This window comes from Pteronotus mesoamericanus, unplaced genomic scaffold, assembly GCF_021234165.1.
Source record: "Pteronotus mesoamericanus isolate MK-2021 breed Mesoamerican mustached bat unplaced genomic scaffold, CSHL_Meso_final contig_73, whole genome shotgun sequence".
NCBI classification, from domain to species: Eukaryota; Metazoa; Chordata; class Mammalia; order Chiroptera; family Mormoopidae; genus Pteronotus; species Pteronotus mesoamericanus.
This window is the reverse complement of record NW_026555245.1, coordinates 10,139,572-10,161,805: the sequence shown is the minus strand read 5'-3', so window position 1 is coordinate 10,161,805 and position 22,234 is coordinate 10,139,572. Positions and strand designations below refer to the sequence as shown.

The 22,234-nt window shown below is 39.7% G+C and overlaps 1 protein-coding gene across 1 annotated transcript in view; it reads right to left on the bottom strand.

Annotated features, from left to right (window-relative positions):
- The window catches only part of PRUNE2 (prune homolog 2 with BCH domain), a 243,896-nt gene that overhangs the window by 213,504 nt on the left and 8,158 nt on the right, over positions 1-22,234 (bottom strand). The gene's annotated exons all lie outside the window — the stretch shown is intronic.

Below are 22,234 nucleotides of genomic sequence, written 5' to 3'. Positions count from 1 at the left end.
CTTCTCATTAATAACCCCTCTGCAATGGTCTGTTTTTTAAAAAATCTATACATCTTAGGCCAGTGCACCCACTTTTCCAGGCTTTCCTCCTACACACCCTTCACTGGGTCTCAGCGACAGAGAGGGTCCTGAAGTGTTGTAAACCCTTATGCCTCTCAATCCCCAAGCCTTGGTATTGGAGGTTCCCTTACCTAGTATTCCCCTTCTCCGTCATCTACCTGGAGAAGGGCCACTCCTCCTTCAAAACTCTGGCCAAACATCCCTTTCTCTGAGGGCCAGAGATTTCTGAATTATAAATAGATGCCATCAGATTTACTTGTTTTAAACTGTGAGCATCTTCAGGGCAGGACTTGTGTTTGAGTCATCTGTGTAAGCCCCAAACCTGGCAACGTTCTGTGCACATGGAAAGTAGGGGCTCAATAAATGTTTATAAATGAATGAATGAGAAACTTGGGCACAGAGGCTCTCCCAACACTTATGCCGTATCACTGTTACCCACCCTTCTTTCCTACATCCTTCTGACATGTGCCTCAAACAGGAGAACATCAAAATTACAGAGCAGATGCAGGAGCATGAAGAAGAACTTTTGAAAACACATAGCCCCATTGCACTTCGGCTGTATTCTGACCAGGCAGGACTGAAGTGGGGCCCAGGTGCCTATGTTTTTAGCAAACTCTCCAAGTGAACATGATGTAACTCATAATCTAAGAATCATGGCTCTATGATTCATTAATAATAGAAATTGCTATTTCTGATGAGGTAGAGGAAATCACTTCTACAACTCTGCTTCTGAAACTCATCTCAAGAGAACCCAGAGAGGCAGTCTTGGGTTTTAGAAGCAAACTATTTTAATGGTTTAATAAAAATAAAAATATCTTTGGATTTGACTGAGGTGAATCACAGAGACCTGTCAAAGACATTTATATGACCCACATTCAATGTCCATGACCCACACTGCCAGAGAGACTGGGGACAGGGTTGCTCCTGGCCACATCACTGCCCTCTCTAGGGCCAGCTTCCCTTGCACTTTTCTGGACTTTTCCACAGTAGTCAATAGGTGATGCCGATCCCCCAGGAAACCTACAGAAACAATAGCCTTTTTTTTATCCTCATCTGAGGACATTTTTTCATTGCCTTAAGAAAGAGAGATGATGGGGAAGGAGAGAGAGAAACATCAACGGGAGAGAGAAGCATCGATAGGTTGCCTCCCATGGGCACCTGGACAGGGAGAGTACCCGTGAGAACCAGAGATGATATGCACCCAGACCAGGGATCTAACCCACAGCCTAGATATGTACCCTGACTGGGAATCAAACCCGCAACCTGTTACTGGACAATGCTCCAACCAAGCTACACCAGCCAGAGACAGCTGCCTTTTAAAATGTCACTCACTTTCCTTCAATTTAACCCCTTTTTCTCGGATTCCCAGGCTCCTCCCCTGATGCACAGACACACCCATTACACTTGGTGGTGGTGGGTGAGGGTGGAGCCCGAAACCATCCCACCATTTTTAGTGAAACTGACAAATAGATCTTCAGGGCCTGCTAATCGTTCTAATTCTTCTCTTTCTAATATCGCTTCTACCCACACATACGACTTTACACACTAGTTTTAAAATAACCACTGAATCTTGGAAGTAACTTAAGCCCAAGAGGCAGATTTATATATAATTACCCCAATGTCTGCCATCTAGTACTGTAGTGACTCCAGAGAAACACTAATCAAACTGCATAAAACATTTTTAGGCACATAATTTAATATGAGTTGACATATTTAAAACAAAGTCTTCTCATCAGGATGCCATAGGATATATAAAGCTTGCATATAAAGAGGCGGGAGACAGGGTATTAATCCTCCTCTACTGCTAACTAGCTGTGAGACCCCACTCTGGACACTCCTGCTTCTCAGCTTTAGATTCTTCATCTCTGACATAAGGAGGTCGGACCAGATGATCAATAAGATTCTTTTTAGCTTTAACATTCAACAAAAGAATATGGGTGGGGAAGAGGGACCCCAGGGGGGTTTGCATTTTAAGAAACCTATACATTTTTCATTTAAAAATAATCAAAGGAATGGTTTTCTAGTGGTGGAATTCCAGACATTGCTGTACTCAAGACTTTGAGGTGACCTTTTAGGAATCCATCTAATCATACAGCCCAAAAGTGATCTTCCTTGGCTATTGACTTTTTCCTGAGTTTGTTTGATAAATGCTTAGAAAACATGGAGATATTAGAATGCAGTAACCAGGTATGGTCAGATGAATAATCTACTATTTGAAGAAGGAAATTTTTCTCTGGGTTATAAATAATGTTGAATTAAAGGCTGTTTCAAAGACAGGCAACTGCCATCTTTTATATCACTTCCAACCACTGGGACTTGGAAAGTCTATCTGCCTAGTGGATATAATTGTTCCAGGCAGAAAATACAATCTATTTAGATGTAAAGATATCCTGTGACCTTTAGTGGGATCTGGACTAAGCAGGAAGCAGGGGTTCAGCAGTGGTGGTGTTATTGACAGATTCTGGGGCTGATAAAGCTGTTTAGCAAGGCAGGGTTAGGGATCAATAGCCGCATAAGCAAGACGCTGCAGGGCCTGCTGATTTCTCAGAAATTGTGCTCTGCGAAAGAAAGGTCAGCACTGTGGCGAATCAGATAGATGGTCCTTGAGGCCATTGGAGATACAAGGCATTGATGACTCTAAGCACAAAACTGCAGACCGACCTCAAGGACAGGGCAGCTGGTTAGAGGGCCGAATTTTCTCTTTAAATTCTGCCACAGAGGAGGAAAAGAAAAGGGAAAACTGAGCAGTCTCTACTCTTAAAGCCCATGGATGCATCAAAGATTTGAAGGGGGAATTCTTTGGAGGAATGCAAGATGTCCTGAGAAAGAAGATGAACTGTAATGTGCTCATGAAGAAGCATTTGCCCCCTTGGCTTGGAAGCTGAGCTTCTCGCTGCACAATGCAGTTACTTAAGAGGGGGCCAGAAGTGACCGCATACCAAGAGGGTTCTGAATACCTACAGAAACACTCTGTTCACTGTTTCTTAAGAGATATAAGGTAGACCGCCCCCACGCCCACTTTATAGAAACTAGAATGCATACAGTAAAAATTTTTATGAGGACTAAGATTACCAAGCAGTTTATAGGTACTTTCTCCCTTTATCATCTGTAAAGGCTGGAGCAGACAAAGCCTTCATTCTTTGGAGTTTAATGGATTTTGTGACAGGTACCACTGGGATTGGAGCATTTCACAAGCTCTCTTCCAAAATTATAAAAGTTTAAGTACTTGTGCTGATAACCTTTACCTCTCCACCAAATTTTAAGGGATTACTCTTGTTTTAAAGTATATATTTTAATATGTGCATACACAGAGATTTCTCTCAGTCTTCTATATCACCAACATGTTTTACCAATATACAAAATCAAGAGTTATGAAATGAAACTTTCTTTAAATTTTCCACTTGGACAAACTAAAGATAATAGCTTATGTTGGAATAGCTCTCCAAATCCAGAGTTTTATCCCAATCGAGTTTCACAGTCATGCTGAAAGGTGAATCAGGGGAGCTGCAAATCAGAAAGCATTTCCCAGGTGTTCCAGAAAACACTAATCAAAAGTTTGAAAAACATTGAGTTCAACCATGTTTAAATACATGTCTATATCACAGGGCATCTCAGACACTTTATAGTAGTTCATTGAAAATCTCTGTGTGTGCAGTGTCTGTATGACTGAGAGAACGAAAGAAAGAAAGAAAGAAAGAAAGAAAGAAAGAAAGAAAGAAAGAAAGAAAGAAAGAAAGAAAGAAAGAAAGAAAGAAAGAAAGAAAGAAAGAGAGAGAAACTTAGAGGTGGGGAGAGGGAGAGAGATGTTTCACAAACTTATTGGTTCACTAAACCTTTTTCCCATTATACACCTTATGGAATACATGTTGGGACTGTCCCTGAATCACCATGTTAAGTAAAGATAAATGTTAACAGTTGAATTTAAGCACTATTATATTTTACAACATTTGATGTTTACTGACCCTCAATGTGTCAGACACTATTCTAGGAGTTGCTAATAAAACAGATCAAAATTCCTGCTTTTATGTAACTTATATTCTATTACGGGAATACAAAATAATTTTTTAAATAATAAAGCAAATGCATAAATAAATATATGAGTAAATGTATAACATCTGAAATAGGGATAAATACTAAGAAAAAATAATAGGAAAGGATAATAGTTTGTGTGGTTGTATGTGTGTTTCTGAGCCTGTGTATTGGGGGAGGGGCCAACCTTTCAGATAAGGTGGTCAAAGGAGGTTCCCTGAGGTGACAGCCAAGCAAGGCCTCACATGAGGTGAGTGCAGGAATTATCACATAACCAGAAGAAAAGCATTCTGCGCAAAGGGTCGGGAAAGGCCTGAGGTGGGAGTATATTAGGGAGAAGGATTCCAAATTTGACTAAAACAAGATCTTGTTTTTCATTTCCACTGCAGAGATTAGTCGGTCTTTTAAGAAAGTGGTCTAACATTTTTAATACTCATGCGTGTTTTAAGTACTCATCATCCACTGTGAAGAATGAGGAGGAATGAGGCCTCCATTTGTGGTCTTTAGACCCCAGGGGATCCCTGGGACACTCTCCAGAGGGTCTGTGAAGTCAAGGCTAATTAGAAGACATTACTTGCCCTTTTCACTGTGTGGACAGTTACATTGATGGTTCAAAAGTAAGAGGGGGTCAAACTGCCAGGGTTTTGGCAAGAATCAAGGCCACGGTGCTAAGCTGGACAAGTAGGTGCTATATTGACAGCCATGATCACAAAGGGCAAACACTGCCAGTTTCCCATAAGGATGTCCTCGATGAAACCATGGAAAATATTAAACTGATTAAATCTTGATACTCAAGTATACACAACTTTTTAATACTCATAAAATGTTTCTGTTGTATTCTGAAGACCTCAGTCATCCAGGAGAAAGGACTTGTACAATTATTTGAGTTGTGAGTTGATTAGTTGCTTCTCACTAAATATTTTAGTTTTGGAAAATATTATTTTTAGTAAAATATTATTTTAGTGACATGTCATGGGTTTACCTTATTTTTAGTGAATAAATAAATATTTTTAATATTTTCCACTTTGATTTCTAATATTGTAAATATTGATAGATATAACACATAAATAGAAGATTTTTATCATCCTCAATAATTTTTAAGGGCATAATGTGGTCTTAAAACCAAAAGTTTGAAGTGTGATGTGGCCAAAGTTAAAGAAAGCAAATAAACGCATGACCTGCCATAAGTGGTATAAAATCCAAAAAAAGTTTGAGAGTACGATCAAAAACTGAGGTTAAGAAAAGGGGTTGCAAGAAACCTAAAAAAAGACCCAGAAGTTCCAAACGGTGGTCCCTTTAAGGAAGTTCTTCTTCTGGAGGCTGAGCTAAGGGAACACCAGCTCAAAGAACTAAAACAGTAGCAGAAACTTGACAGGCACAAGGAACAGGAAAAGAAAAGAAACTTAAAACTAACTCTGGTGTTGAGCCATATAATATGGAATTTGTAAAAGAGGAATTTGGGCAATGCAAAGCTAAGAACAAAGTCAAGCTGGGCAAACAGACTCCAAAAAAGTTGATTGTCAGGAACTTCAAAAGGTGATTGAAGCCTCCGATGATGTGACGTAAGTGTTGGATGCCAGAGATCTCTTGGTTGTAGGTGTCCCAAAGGGGAAGAGGCCATACTCTAGCATGGACAGAAATAGCTGGTACTTGTATCACATATATCAGATTTTGTATCAAAGGAGAATTTGGAGAACTGGCTAAATTATTTGAAGAGGAAATTGCCATGTTCAGAGCCTCAACAATCTGAAGGTGAAAGAGAAGATAATCAAAAAGGTAAGAAGAAAAGCACCATTCAAAAGTGAAGACTGTGTTGAGAAAGAAGGCCTTTGGGAACTTCTTGGGAGTTTCAAGAGGTTTATGGCAAACATACTCATGTTGCAATTGAAAGAAAAAGAGGAAACACATTCTGACTTCCAGTCAAGATGGTGGCATAGGCAGACATGGCTTGCCTCCTCCCACAACCACATCAAAATTATGACTAACCTATAGAACAACCATCACTCAGAACCGTCAGAAATCAAGTTGAATGGAAGTCTGACAACTATGAAATTAAAGAAATCACATCCATACAGACTGGTAGGAGGGGTGCACATGCAGAACAGGCTGGTCCCTCAACCATGTGTGGAGGATAAAAATTCAGGAGGGACATCTCAGGAGCAAGGAGTCCCAGCCTCACACCAGGCACCCCCCGCCCAGGATTCCAGTGCCAGGAAGATAAGTCCACACAATTTCTGGCTGCAAAAGCCAGCGGGAATTGAGTTGGTGGAAGAAACTTCTGGATCCCCAAACAATTCCTCTTAAAGAACCCACATATGGACTCACCTACTCAGACTCACTCTCTCTGAGATCCAGCACTGGGGTAGCAGCTTAAAAGGCACCAGTGGCATACAGAGAGAGATGGAAGTTTCTGGCATCAAGGTGAGAGCTGATGAACAGCTCTCTCCCAGACAGAAAGTCAGGCAGAAGCCATTGTCCCGTTACTGAACCCTCCTCCAACAAAGCCAGTAAGCGGGTGCCATATCTGAGACTCCATCACCCTGGATAATACCATTTGACCTGCCTTGGAGATCCCCAGAGACTCCAGCCCACCCAAGCTGCTTTCCTATATGAATGGCTTGTCTAGGCTCATGCTTCACAACTTCCTAAAACCTCTCAAACAAGAACAGCTGGCCTCACTAAGCCCCAGACCAGGCACTAACAGCAGCCAGCCTAGATTCACAGCTTGGCTTTGCATGGGAATCTGCAAGCCCAGCACACATTGCAGCCATCTGAGATTGCTTTATAACTCATACAGGGTTACCCCAGGCTAAAACAGGTGGGAGCTGACCTTGGCCTGCACCACCAAGGAAACCCCAGAGCCTCTGCACTCAGTGACAGCTACAGACCACGTCAGAGCACCACCACTCAGCCCTTGCACAGCTGATCCCCCAGGGAAGGCAGAGGGTGGTGGCAAGTGATCACAGCAAATCCCTGCAGTTGACAGACCTGGGTAAATCCTTTCCATTGATGTGCCAACAGCAACCAAGGCTCAGCTACAAGAAGAGGGTGTACTCAGCCCCTATGAAAGACACACCTTGAGTACCCAGCTTGAGTGATAAAGAAAGCTGTGCCACTGGACCTTGCAGTACACCTACTGCATTAGGCCACACTCCCAAGTCATGGAGTCAAAGCAGCTATACCTAAAACATAGAAACAAACACAGGGAGGCTGCCAAAATAAACAGACACAGAAATGTGGCCCAAATGAAAGAACAGATCAAAACTCCAGAAAAAGAGCTAAACAAAATGAAGGTAAGAAATCTAGCAGATGCAGAGTTCAAAACACTGGTTATAAGGATGCTCAAGGAACTTAGTGAAGACCTCAACAGCATAAAAAAAGATCCAGTCAGAAATGAAGGATGCACTAATTGAAATAAAGAACAATTTACAGGGAAACAACATTAGATTTGATGAAGCCAAGAATCAAATCAGTGATTTGGAACATAAGGAAGCAAAAACAACCAATCAGAACAGCAAGGAAAAAGAGAATCCAAAAAAATGAGGACAGTATAACCAGCCTCTGTGACAACTTTAAAGGTACAACATTCACATCAGAAGATTACCAGAAGGAAAAGAGAAAGAGCAAGAAATTGGAAATCTATTTGAAAAAAAATTAAAGAAAACTTCCCTAATTTAGTGAAAGAAATAGACATGCAATTCCAGGAAGCACGGAGAGTCCCAAACAAAATGGATGCAAAGAAGACCATTCCAAGACACATCAAAATTAAAATGCCAAAGGCTAAAGATAAAGAGAAAATCTTAAAAGCAGCAAGAGAAAAGAAGTTAGTTACCTACAAGGGAGTGCTCATAAGACTATTAGCTGATTTCTCAAAAGAAACTTTGTAGGCTAGAAGGAATTGGCAAGAAATATTCAAAGTCATGAAAAGCAAGGACCTACTGCCAAGATTGCTTTACCCAGCAAAGCTATTATTTAGAATGGAATGGCAAATAAAGAGTTCCCTAGATAAGAAAAAAAACTAAAGGAGTTCATCATCACTAAACCATTATTATATGAAATATTAAAGGGACTTACTTAAGAAAAGAAAGAAGATCAAAACTATGAACAATAAAATGGCAATAAATACATATCTATTAACAATTGAATCTAAAACACAAACTCAGTAAACAAGAACAGAGATAGAATCATGGGTACGGAGAGTGTTTTGATGGTTGCCAGATGGGAGGGGCGTGTGGGGTAATGGATGAAGAGGCGAGGGGATTAAGAAGTACAAAGAGATGGTTACAGAATAGCCATGGACATGTAAAGTACAGCATAGGAACTGGAGTAACCAGAGAACTTATATTCATGACCCATAGACATGAACAAAGGTGTGGGGATTACCTGAGGGAGAGAGGAGTGCAGGGTGGAGGAGGGCAACGGGGAAAAAAATCAGGGCAACTGTAATCAGCATAATCAATTAAATATAATTAAAAAATGAAAAAAGCCCAAAAGTTTGCAAAGCACTCTACTAATAAAAGCAAGAGTGCCATGCATGGGCACGTGTGTAAGTATATATATTCAATATATATGTTTATATATTTGTATATTTGGGGTTTTTTAATTGAGATGAAATTTATAGAATGTGAAATTAACCACAAAAAAGAGTGAATTATTCAGTACAGTCATGATGTTGGGCAACCACCACTGTATCTAATTCCAAAAGATTTTCAGCACCCCAAATGGAAACACTGTACACATTAAGCAGTTGCTTCCTATTTTCCACTACTCTCCCTCAGCCCCCAGTGACCACCAATTTACAATCTGTCACTACAGATTTACCTATTTTAGACATTTCAGATAAATGGAATCAAACATTATGTAACTTTTTATGACTAGCCTAACATAATATTTTCAAAGTTCATCCACATGGCAGCATAGATTCCATGTATGTCATCCCATAAATATTGTTAATTAATTATGTGTTCCATTCCATATATGTTTCAAATTATTCATCTTCACACATTCTTTTAAGGGCACATATATGATCTCTGATTTGATATCGCTCTCTAATCTAATATTAATATTCAAGTATGTGTTTATAAGGTAATACCCGTCAAGATTTGTCATAATATATTACAGACTTCTGCTTCTTATTTATTGTCTGAATCTACAAAAAAGTTATGAAGCAGCTCCCCCAAATATTTAGGTGAATGTTAATGTATGTATGATAGTTATAACCACCATTCTTATCACGAAACGTATAAAGTGCTTAATTGTCAATGGGGGGGACATAGCACTCATTTTGTAATATTTCCTAATAAAATGTGTTTGCACTTGTTTTTCATTTCAGGTTGTTGATTTAAAAGGCATGAGTAGTTAACCAATGTCACCCCAATAAATTTAATAAAAATTTTAAAAAGTAAATAAAATAAAAATAGGAGGCATGAGTTATATATAGTGTAGTGGTGGGGGAGACTTGTGATAGTAGGCCTGGGTCATAGCTCAGATCTGCTCTTTTTTAGGAACAATACTTCTTGCAACTTCTTTCAGGCTTAATTTTCTCACTTTGTATGAGGGCCTGCCTCTGTAAGATTTTGTACATGTGGTTCTATTTACTAGGAATCATTCACATGCCACCTTCAAGATTTTTGCCACATCCACAGATTACCACTATCATTTTGCCCTATTCACAGATTACATTTTAATTGACCCACTTTTTTTAATATAAACACATATTTCCAAAGAAAACTGTATTATTACTAGTAAATGTGAAACGTTTGCAAATAGAAAAAAAATTAGTAAACCAGGTCCAGTCATCCAAGGATTCATGTTATATCATCTTATTTCCTACAATACAAAACATCCCACCTTTTGGATAACACTGTTCAGCCCTGCCCAGCCCTTGTCATGATTTGGTAAGCTGTGGCCTTGCTTACTTTTAGAAGTTATGATTCATTACTCATTCTCTCCCCCTTGAAAAGACTACTAGAAGCATTTACAGCTTTGGTTACCACACTAACCCTACAGCACTTGGCAGAGCTTTGAGATAAGAGTGAAGTGCCATTCTTAGCTTGGGGCTTGTTTTGAACATGAGCACCCAAGTGAATTCAAAAACATGAAATTCCCCAAATAATTACAAAATGGCTCCTGAGCATATCAAACAATTGGACTACATTTCAGTTTTCTTGTCTCTTGCTCTCTATCTGTAATAGAAGGGACTCAGGTTGCTAGGAGGCATTTACTACCTGACCCCCTTTTCTTGGGCACAGAAGTCACTCCAGGGAAATATGGGATCTTCTGTACTATTTATACCATGTGGACTGTTGCAAAATGATTGCAAAAATGGTTCCTCTCCTTAGCCATGCGCTTAAAATGAAACTTAGCAGCTCCTCCCACCAGGAGAAGGGGGAATTCTATTTCTTCACCCTTTGCGTATGGACTGGCCTGTGACCTCCTTTAGCCAAAAGATAGATTATAGACTGGCTAAGAAAGTTAAAAAGATAGTGTATGCAAATTAGTTAGCACAGTGCCTGGCACATAGTAAGCCCTGGTTAAATGGTAGCAGTTATCACTGAGTGTGTGTGCTATAAACAGCATGTATGAAGAATGATGTTCTGTCTTAAGAACTTTGGTCTCCATATATTTCTCTCATCCCTTTCCTCTCCTCTCCCCATTGGCCTATTTTTGTCTGTGTCCAGACTTTACCAATTGATGGCATATCCAGCTGAATGGTTTGCACAAAACACACGGGTTACAGTTCCTGAGAAAGTGGGAATTAACTGGTTCATCCCTAGGTTCACTGTAACCTCAGAGAACCCCAGGTCCATCATGGAGTTAAGGGCATTTATGACATAACCTAGTAGAAGCTAATTTAATCCAAAATATCCCCCTTGGGTAATTTTGAACCCACATTAAAGACTAGGAAAACAGTCATTAAATGGCATTGGCTAAGTACTCCATATGCTCTTTCTCATTTAATCTTCACAGAGACTCTAAATTCTCTGAAATAGAGTCTAAATTATCCCCATTTTACAGATGAGAAGATGTGAATAATTTGTCCAACCATGTGGAAGTTGCTGTAAGAAAAATAAAGAACTGATTCTTGTTCCCCAATCTCTCACCACTAGAGATTCCTTTAATTTTCTTTTTCCTCTGTGGACTCCATGTTCTGCAATTTCTTATCTACCATTTAACAGCAGTATTAGTTTGGGAATATTAAAGTGGATCCCTGTCTTGGGAGATCTCAAAATGCTAGAGCTCCTGGTTTATAACAGCTGAACTAATCCCAACTCTTCATTTTGCAATTGCAGAAACTGAGTCCAGAAAGGACCAGCGATTTGCCAAGGTCACACTGCTCCCACCTAGAAGGGAAAGTACTCAAATCCGAGTCTCAATATTCTCTGCAGCCATTTCTTTTTCCAAGACAAAATTCTGCCTCTAAAACATCGCTAGTCACAAGGACGATATGGAACCAGAGTTCCAAGAGCAGAAGACAAAATGAAGGAAACAATTACTGAAGAGGATTCTCATGTGTTTCTTTGCAGCAGCTGCTCTGTATGTGCCACACCTTTTGGCTTAGTGGTTATTCATCCCAAGAGAAGGAGAGAAGTTGTCCTAGTTTCACACCATGTAAAGCAAAAGGGAAAAATAAAGTAACTTTTTAAAAAATTGACACTCAAAGCAAATTAAAAAATACATGTAAAGACCATTCACATGTTACTGGAGAAAAGGGTTTCCATATGCCGATATGCGGGTGTGCTGGGAAGAACACCAAACTGTGTCATCATTCTTTTTAATGTGGGGCCTGCTTTACAAGGTGACATCACACCCTCTAGTTTGGTGTAGTAAAGGCTAGAACGGTGGAGGAAAGTTTCCGGAAGTAAATGGGACATAAGCAGGACTTTAAAATCCCATTCCCAGGCACCCCACTAGTCCCAGTTCCCTAGTGTCTCCCAGGAGAGCTAAAAGCAGAGAGGGGAGGGGATAGGAAACAACCATTAATGTTTACTGAACACCTACTAATTATAGGACAAGTAGTGGAATAGGATTTAGAAGAGATGAAGAGATTTAATCTTCACAGCAGCAACCCTGGATAAAGCGTTGACTTTATCAAGCGGCAGCAAAGCATAATGTGTATGAACATAGCCTTGGGAACTAGACTGCTTGGGTTCAAAACCCGAGTCCACACCTTCCTGCTTGTGTTAGTGTAGGCAAGTTAGTCATATTTCTCTGCCCCAGTTTATCTACCTGAAAAATGGGTATAAACATATCTATCAAACAAGGTTACTGTGAAAATAACATTATTTTAGTGAATAAAGAATACTTATGAATATATACACATGTATATATGTATATGTGTATATATGCATATATATGTACATATATACATATATATGCATATATATACATATATACATATTCATATATATGTATACTTGAATATATACACACACACATATATTCATAAAATGCTCTTGAACATGGTCACAGCTAGGTGAATATTAAATAATATTATAGTTAGAGTAAACCAATGCCCAAGGAGGTAAAATGTTCATACAGTTAAGAAGTCACTGAACTCAATATTCTGATTCCATGACCCTTGAGTCTTTCCTTTTTCCTTGGGGCTGCTCAGACTGAGTTGATGAGACAAAAATCAGCCCTTGAGACCAGCAGCCTCATTCTGTTCCCTAGTAAACTCCCCACAGAGCACTATCTCTACACATTTCCCCCAAGACCGGTCCCCCAGAGCCAAGCCACTGACTTCTGGCCAGAGTTTTGTGCCTCTCCTCTCTGCTGGTCCAGAATTTCCCAGCAAACCATGCAGCTGTCCCAAGTCTCACAGCCCCAAATGCACTCTAGTCACCAAATGAACCGAGAACGTTAAGGACTTTCACTCCACAAAGTGACTGGGGGCCATGAACACCCAACCTAGAGATCAATGCCTCCAAGAGAAATTATTGCTAGTTTTATTGAAAGGTCAGGAATTTAAGCTCCTATTTTCTGTATTAATTTTGATTTAGTTTATTTATAGGTAAACCTTAAACTTAGAAACATAAGTCTGGTTGTCTATCATCTCTAAAATTGATGGTTTTGAAATTCCTAATATGTTTTTCAGAGGTTGAAATACCCCACTGGTAGAAATCATCACCACCATCATGAAAGCAAAATTCAAATATTTTCATTATGTGTCAAACACATTTCTAAGAGTTTTGCATCTACTATTTAATCCTCAAGACCCCCTATAAAGGACAGTGATTGTAATTCCAAATTTATATATAAAGAAACTGAAGCATAGAGAACTTAAAGGATTTTCCTGGGCAGTCTTGTTGCATAAACCCTTCCCTGGTGATCTGGAAAAGTTAACCTATCTTCCCCACATACCTAACATAGGAAACAGAAGCAACCTAAAGTTTCCCAAATGTGCCACAGAAACAACCTGTTCAAGCCTCATCTGAAGGCATGAGAGATGATTAAATAGTTAGTGGAGATTTTTACTGATTAATAATATTTAAAAATGCCAAATTATTTCAGGTTTCTTAATCAAAGTTTTTATTTGGTGAATACCTACCCACTGATATGACCATTGGGTAGAATGCAAGTGTGGTTCTGTCCAGTGTCCACCTGGCAGTACGAATTCTAGCTTTAAAGCATATAATACACAGAAATATTATCCCTAATTATTAACTCTACTTCCTATAGAAGGATAACAATATGTCCCTGAGAGATGCCATATAACTTGCAGTAAATGCCTATTGGAAGAGTATACTTCCTGCTCCACTAACTATGGGCTCGTCCATGTGACTTAGCTTTGGCTGATGCAATACAACTGGAAGTGGCTTATTCCAGTTCTAAGAACCAACAGTGGACCCTACAGGCTCTCCGACTTTTCTTCTGCCTGAGAGCAGCCTCTTCCATGCAGTTGTTGCTCCTTTCATTTGCATCCAGAATGAAGACAGCACTTGGAGCCACAGCTACTTGTAACATGAGCGAGAAATATGCCTTTGATGTTGAAAGCCAATGATGTTGGAGATTTTTGCTACCAGAGCATAACCTAGTGAGAGCTGATTGATAATAAAGCGGTATCTAAAATGATTCCTAAAAAATCAAAGAGGTTTCCTGATCATCCCCCAAAACCTGAGGTTCCAAAGCCCCTCTTCACTTCTTGCCTTCTAAGAGAAACAGAGTTCTGTGTTAAGTGAAAAAGAATTGGAAAGAGCAAAGGAGCTGTAGGAAATTGAATGTGAACAAAGAACACACCAGAGAAGCAGAGTGACTAAGCAAAAGCCATCAGCAAAGGAAAGGCATAAATAATAAAGGAACACCATCCATAACAAAGCATCACATATAAACACATGCCACCAACAATAGAGAACAGACAGCAAGTAAGTACCTGGACACCAAAGGACCACCAGAAAGACCATGTCAAAAAGTGAGAAGAAAAATTTAAAATAATTTATATTTTAAAAAAGAGACCAAACAGTGGTGAGAAAAACTGTGAATGGTTTTGTTTTGAAAGAAAAGAAAGTTTGACTCTAATATTTTGTTTCCTGCAGCAAGTCCTTGGGACCACAGGGGTGCTTTTCTCCTGGGATAATTCAAGGAACGCTGCTCAGAGCCCTGTGTTTCCTAAGACCCTGCCCTGCCTTCAGTTCTCTCCTCCCAGTCCCTCCCTGAAGCCCATTAACATGTTTGTGGCCCTATGTTTTGTATTGGCAGAGCATAAGAGATATTAAATACTTTTAACAGCAATACATATTAAAAACATGTATTATGGGCAGGGTCTGCCTCATGGGTAGTTCAAATTGATGGCTGTCTCTGTGGTGTAAATTGCAAAGAGATTTTCCCATACCAGTTTGTGTCTGGCCTGAAACAAAAGCACTAAAGATTTCTTCCTTTGCATTAGATTTTTAACACCCTAGAAGGCAGCTGCACCTGTTCCATCAGGCGTCCCCATGCAAAGCGATTGCATTGTGAGGCCAGAAGGAAAGTGAAGGCAACACCTCCTCTGGGAGAAACATCCCATTTCAGTTGGGGGAAGCCCCCTGAAGATTCTGAGGAATATTTTAAAGGGGCCATAAACAGTGACCCCTGTTCCCCAGCCAATCAATGCCCTAGATCTTTACTATTCAAGTTGTGGTCTGGGGGCCTGGCGGCCCCTGAGAGCTTGTTAGAAGTGTAGAATCCCAGCTCCCAGCCCAAACTGTTTGAATCAGAATCTGCATTTTAACAGTACCCCTGGATGACTTCTATGTACATGAAAGTTAAGAAGCCCCTGCTACAATGACCACTCCTCCTGAAGTAAGTGTTTCATTTCCCTGAGGTATGTTGAAATGGAAATATGAGACTCTCAGGTATAGATAGCATACCAGAAATTTAGCTCTACGTACCAGGAATAATAGTGCCTATCTCTGAGGATTGCCATGAAGGAGTAAATACTGATAGGTGTTAACTACCTTGCACTGTGGACAAGAGCATGTTTTGCTGAAGGGTGAGGCCATGGGTAAGAAGCATGATAAAGATGTTCTGAGGAAATCAGGGCAGAGAGAAGACCCAGCAAGGGATATTGGTCATGGCAAGACACTAGCTTAACCTGAGTGTTCCCATCTGGCCCTCCACGTTCTCTGTTCTTTGTCTATAACAAAGCAGAAGTGTATTTAGAAAGGAGTTGGATAGTGAAGAGTTGTGGTACATGGGTTTCCTTCCAAAACCTCCTGCCCCACGGCATGCTAATTATTTAGCAGATTTGCATGATTTAACAACTGCAAATGTCTCAGAGTGATTTCCACTCCCATCCCAACACTAACCAAAAAAAAAAAAATCATCCCACGTATATTTCCCTAGGCATATATTATAGCTTCCAAACATGACATCTATAAATGAATTACCATACTGTATACAAACCATACTGTATACAAACCATCCTGTAGACAATAAATTTATCTTAAAAAATCATATTAGGATAACTGATGTCCTATATAAACCCAAAACAGTTATTAATGCAGAATTTCAAGCCCAGACTAAACTTGAGCTCCATATCACTAAGTTTCCTTTCAATTATGTGTGGATGTTTCACTTTTCTCTTCAGTGTGAATTAATTTAACTCTTAAAATAGATTGAAAAATACAGGCAACCCAGGACCTCTATTCATGGGGCAATGGGCAATGTGTCTAATGCATCTTCATCTTTGTGTGTACTGAATTTAGCCATCATGTGGCTTCTGTCAGACCCAGGTTACAAGACATATGTTTCTTAGTGTGAGTTTTTTAAAAAAGAAGAATTCAGTGTAGACTACATTAAATTGCAGTAAACTAAAATTACCCTCTATTGCATAAGTATGGGATGCATATAGGCTTTGGCCAATTAATGAATATGATATGAATGGAGAAAGAGTGGGAGAGAGAGATACAGAGATAGTCAGACAGACACCCACACCTGGGGGTGGGGTGAAGGCAGGGAGAGAGAGAGGGATTGACTCACAGAACTACACCTCCTCCAAAGCAAGGAAAGAGCTGGTGTTACAGGCAATTAAACTTCCTTCTCCCCATTACATGGAACTCCCAACTAAAGTCAATATAATCACCATCCAGCTGCCTGCTGCCCCCATTACAGGTATGTGGGATAAAGCCCACAGGCCTCCAGAGACCTGCCTCTCAGGAGCCGTCTTTCCCATCGCAGGTGGCATTGGTCCCCAGTGCCTGTGAAGCTCAGCATGTTTCCACCAAAGACACATTCATTAATCTTGCACTTGCAAACTGTTAGAGCCCATCATATGAAAACTCCAAAGCTCCATGGACTTGATTTCCTGTGTGCTTCCTGCAATACAGCTTCAGTACAAATACATTTCCTGGATATTATCCTTTTGGAAAAGTGCCCTGTACTTTTCTTTTATGAAGCTGAATCCAAACCACCAAACTATCAATGAAACTTTCAAACTATCTTTTCAAAGTGTGGACCAATTTTTGTTCTTACAGATATACCACCGGAATAAAAGGCTTGGGAATCAAAAGACAGATTCTACGGACAACTCTGCCACTTACCAGCTAATGTTCTTGAGGAAGGCTGCACTTTGCCTTTCTGGCCTTGTTCTCTTCTGTGATGTAAATATAAAATGTGTCCTATTCAAGATTGATCAAATGAGATCGCATATGTGGGTGTAATTATGAATGCAGTACTATGGCACTTGAATTACCACACCATTATAATAGCAACTGGCTTGACTGTACCATAAGATTCAATCCTTTTGAAATAAGAGAGGAAATGAAAAAAAAAGTGGCATCTCTAGTCAGGCTGTACCTCACGATCTCAAATAACATTTGCACACGGTAAAGCAAAAGTTGTATTATGATTGCCTTAATTTAGCAGCAAGGCAGCTTCAGATTATTTGCTCAGATCAATATTTTAAAAATTAGTATAGTACTCTCCCCACTATATGGTACAGCCTGGGTTAAGCCTGTCAAGAGCACAGACTTAGGTGTCAAGAGACCTGAAATCTATGCTTGGCTCTGTCACAATGTTCTACGGGACAAATTAACCTTTCTGAACCTCTCTGAGTCTTGAAATTTGGTGGATTGCATCCAGTTGAAAAAATTCATTAAGAATCTTAAGAATATTTATATCATCTGTTCCAGTAAGCACATGTTTGAAAACCTATTTTAAAGACATAATCCTAAACAGGATAAAACAGTTTGGGTACAAAAATATTTTAGTGCAATTAACAATAGCAAAACAGGAAAGATAATCAAAATGTTTAACTACAGTATATCTTTTTTATTAAATTGTATGCTATTATTTAAGATGTTGATTTGGAATACTATGCAATAACATAGAGAAATATGTAATAAATAATATTAAGTAAAATAAAAATCAAGATATCAAAATATATGAATATTCCATTTTAACCCTATGCACAAGAAAAGCAAGACTAAGAAATATTGCCAAGTGTCATGCTTCAATGAAAGTGAATAATTTTTATTTTTTAGTTTTTCTATTGCCTACAGTTCATATTTCAGCTTTCCTCTATTTCCCAAATTTGCCTTAATGTTTATTTATTATTTTATAAATAAATGAAGCCTAAAACATAATACCAGGAGGTGAAAATAAACAAAGTCTAAAGTCATCTGTCTCAATATTAAAGATATATCCTTCTATAATAGTTTTAATGTAAAGGTCTGTGATTAAAATAACAGTTTCACAGCAAGAAATCCCTTGTAAAAATCTATTGGCTATAAAATCTTGTATAAATATGTGGACTATGATGCTTGTTGTCCACACCACTCCTTGAAGTGATAGGTCAGGGTGTGATCACATAGTGATCAAGGTGGCTAGATATAAATCCTGCTAAAAGTCCAACAAAGGAGCCAGTAGTAACCAGCAATAAATGGCAGTGTTTGTGAATTTACCAAAGCAGTCTACATAAATGCTAGCTTATGAAACTCTTTTGAGTGTGTGCTGGTTTTTACAGCAATGTCAAATTACAGGAGGCCATTTTGGCATGAAATACTTTTTTCCTCCATAAAGCTTGGACTGACCTAATGCTTTGGAAGGCTAATGAATTTTTCAAAATGTTTTAAAAGCCAGTTCTGGAAAGGCATTTTGATCTGCATCCACCAGCATGAGTTTATGTCGATTTTTCTGGAGCCTGGAGCCAAGGATGATGGCACTTCAGGCCACAGTCCAAGGGCATCAGCCAAGGACACAAATACGGACCCACTGGAATCACTTTGATTCCTGCATGGCTTTATGTTAGAAGCCCACAAAGCAAATGAACAATGAAATAATAGAAGAAACATTCAGCTAGAGGATAAAATTATCTCTCTTAATTTACTTTTTCTGTGACCTCTGTACATTTCCTAAAACCAGGTTTTCAGTTTGTCCACCACCTAAAAAGAAACAAATAAAAATTTCTCCGAAAGATCTTGAAAAACAGTCAAAACATAGAACAAAATCTGAAATAAAGTTTAAACTTATATTAATCCACAAGGATTAGTTGAGATACTGCTCACCTTGCCCTGAAAGGATCCAGCCCTCTGAAAGGCAGTGGTTCTCAGAGTCTGTTTATATTGTAGCCATCAAAGAGTGAAAGAATCTTACCCGGTATTTTGGCCAGGAAATGCTGCACACAAAGGAAACCAGGCTGCTGAGGAACAGGGGGAAGATGGAAGCGGAGAATGAGGGCAGGGGAGAGGGGTGGGTAGAGAGACTTGCCACCTTGCTGTCCTGGAGAGGGGTCCTGGGACACTATCTCCCAGGGAAGCAGCTGGCACGTGTCCTCTCAGATATACCCATGGCGGGCAGCAGCTGATCTGTCCACCTGCTGTGACACTTCTGTCTTTCCAGAGCCAGGTGCCAGTCTGGCCAGCACCACTGACCACTTGCTAGAGAATATGTGTATGAAGAGTGTAAAGGTGTTTCTACATTCAGGATAAACTTCTGCCTCAGCTCTTCCTTCCTTTCCATTTTAGAGAGCAAGGGGCAAGCATGCACAAATGTGTTTTGTACCCTTTAATTAATTGCTAGATTATTATTCTCAGCAAAACAAATGGAATTTTTTTAAAGCCAAATAAAGCCACTCATCCTTAAAGTCCTGCTTTTTCACCTAAAGGAAAGAAATGGCTCCTATGAATGGGAACCCTTCCATAAAAACCTTGCAAATGATCGACAGCCCATCAGGAGGCTTCCCCTCCTGCTCAAGCTGTTAGGGATCTTATTTTATGAGCCCAGGGTCTTTAACGCAGCTTTGCTGTAGAGTCCAGAACCAGGTTTAGCTGGGAACCCAGAATGGGAGTGGGGAGTGGGGTTTCTCCTATCCTGCACATGCCTCAGGCCTATCTTTGCCTCCCCACGTCAGGCTCACAGTTTTAGCACCGTCACTGTCTGTCCTGACTACTGACTCACTTGTTATACACCCTGACATTTCACATATCTGGTTTCACTCAAGAACAAGGTCTCCTACGCAAGGGACTTTTTCAGACAACCAAAGCTTAGCTTCCATGTGACAATTTCTTTTCTATTTTTTTCTATTTTAATGATCTGAGTTGGAAATTTTTTCCAAAATGGCTCAAGTACACTACATTTCTCCTTAAATGGAACACTGAGCTTAAATGATCCTTTTTCATTTATTATTCCGGGTCACTACCATGAATATCAGTGATGGACTTTACCTCGCTGATGTTACGGCCCCAGAAGCTGTGTCGGTATTTAGGACTGTTTACCCCACACCAGATGCAATGGTGCTTATTGAGGACCTGCTTCTTATGGGCTCTGTTTGGTTTTGGTTTTGTTTGTGCAGTTCCTCCATTGTTAGTTATCAGCAATTACAGCCTTTGGTAACCTCTCCTTCCGTTGCCCTCTGCTGAGAAAAACCAAGCGTGTCAAAGCACAAATTAAGTAATGACAATGGTTATGACAGCTAACATTCCTGTATCTTTGTTATGTACCTAGCCGTCTCTGAATGCTTTGCAGGTATCGTCTCACAAAGGGGCTCAGAAATAGAGTTTAGACATTGTCTTGTGGGAATAGAACTAACTGATGTTTTCAATAATCAATTTTAGTTGCCTGAAGGAAAGCTGTTTTTTTGCATAACTCTCGGTTTTCAGGAGACTTTGGGTTGGCTGATGTTGCCAAATAAGTGAACTCCAGACACATGAACTGTTGCTCTTCATACTTATTCATTTCAGCCTGGATTTTAGAAGAATATTCTGTCTCACCACTTTTCAAACTTGCTTCCCCCCTGAATCTCTTTATTCTTCTCTTTTCTCCTATTTCCCTTCCAATTCCACCTCCACCCCCTTCTTTCATTTCTCCCCCTTTTTCTTTGCTTTTATATGCATCTTCAATATAACCAGCAGGTTTGGGGGGCACTAGTAAGCCACAGGACTTGACCACACAGCTGAGTGCTGAGTCCCAATGCCAGCACTTCTTGCTAGCTGTGTTACATGAGGTGAGCTCACCACCTTACAATCAATCAGTCATTCAAAGTAAAACTTCTAGTCTCCAGCAAGAGAGTGACAAGAAGAAGAAATCTGTAAAACCAAAAGACGTGCTCAAAAACTTGGTGGCAAATAAGGGACTCTTTTTTAAAAAACACATTCTTATATTTCAAAATTTACTAAATATGAACAATATATTTGGTTGCTCTATAGTTAGTTACATACCCTCTTTCTCAAGTAATTTATCAGTCTTTTATTTTTCTTTTACATGGGCATACAGTGAGAAAATTCTCTCAATTCATTTCACCAAATCACAGACAGCCCAGCACCATATTTTTCTCAGAGCAGGTTTTCAATATTGATTGATTACAAGGGTTTTTATTTTATTGATTGATTTTAAAGGTTTTATTTATTTTTTGAGGGGAGGGAGGGAGATGGAGGGAAATAGAGATGTGTGAGAGAAACATTGATTGGCTCTCATACACTCCCAACCGGGTACATGGGCCGCAACCCAGGCATGTGCCCTGACTGGGAATTGAACTGGAGACCATTCTGTTTGTGGGGATGATGCCCAACCCACTGAGCCACACCAGTCAGGGTTATCTGAGGGGTTTTACTATAAAACAGTCAATACAGAGAAATGAACTTCTCTTGGGTCAAAGTGAACTTACCTTTCAACCCTCCTATTAATCTGTGAAATTGTTCTCTTTTTACTTAAAAAGAATTAAATGTTCCAGGACCTCTGTTGGGAGGAGGTACTTATGGATGAGGGAAAGGGTCCTGGAATTGGAGACAGGTGATTTGAGCACAAAGCCTGGCTCTGCTCTTTACTGGCTGTGAAACTTTGGGCCAACCTCACTGAGCCTCAGTTTCCTTGACTATAAAGGGAAAATAATAGCTACCTCGCAAGACCATTGTGAGCATTAAGTGTAAATATGTATCTCCTAGAGGTAAGACAGACATTCAACAAATTTTAGTTGAACTAAAGGGAGCTAAGAATTAATTGTCCTTGTTTCTAAATAGGGCTTTATGATTCCCTTCTACATCAGCAGCTCTTTTTATGCTTTTATTACTATGGATGGAGAACATATCACCTTAATACATGCATACCTGCAACAGCCCTAAAAGGGGAGCACTATATTATTGTTCTCATTTCACAGATGAGAAAATTAAGGCTCAGCAAAATGTGCTTCACTGGAGTCACCTGACAGTAAGTAAAAATGGCAACGTCAGGC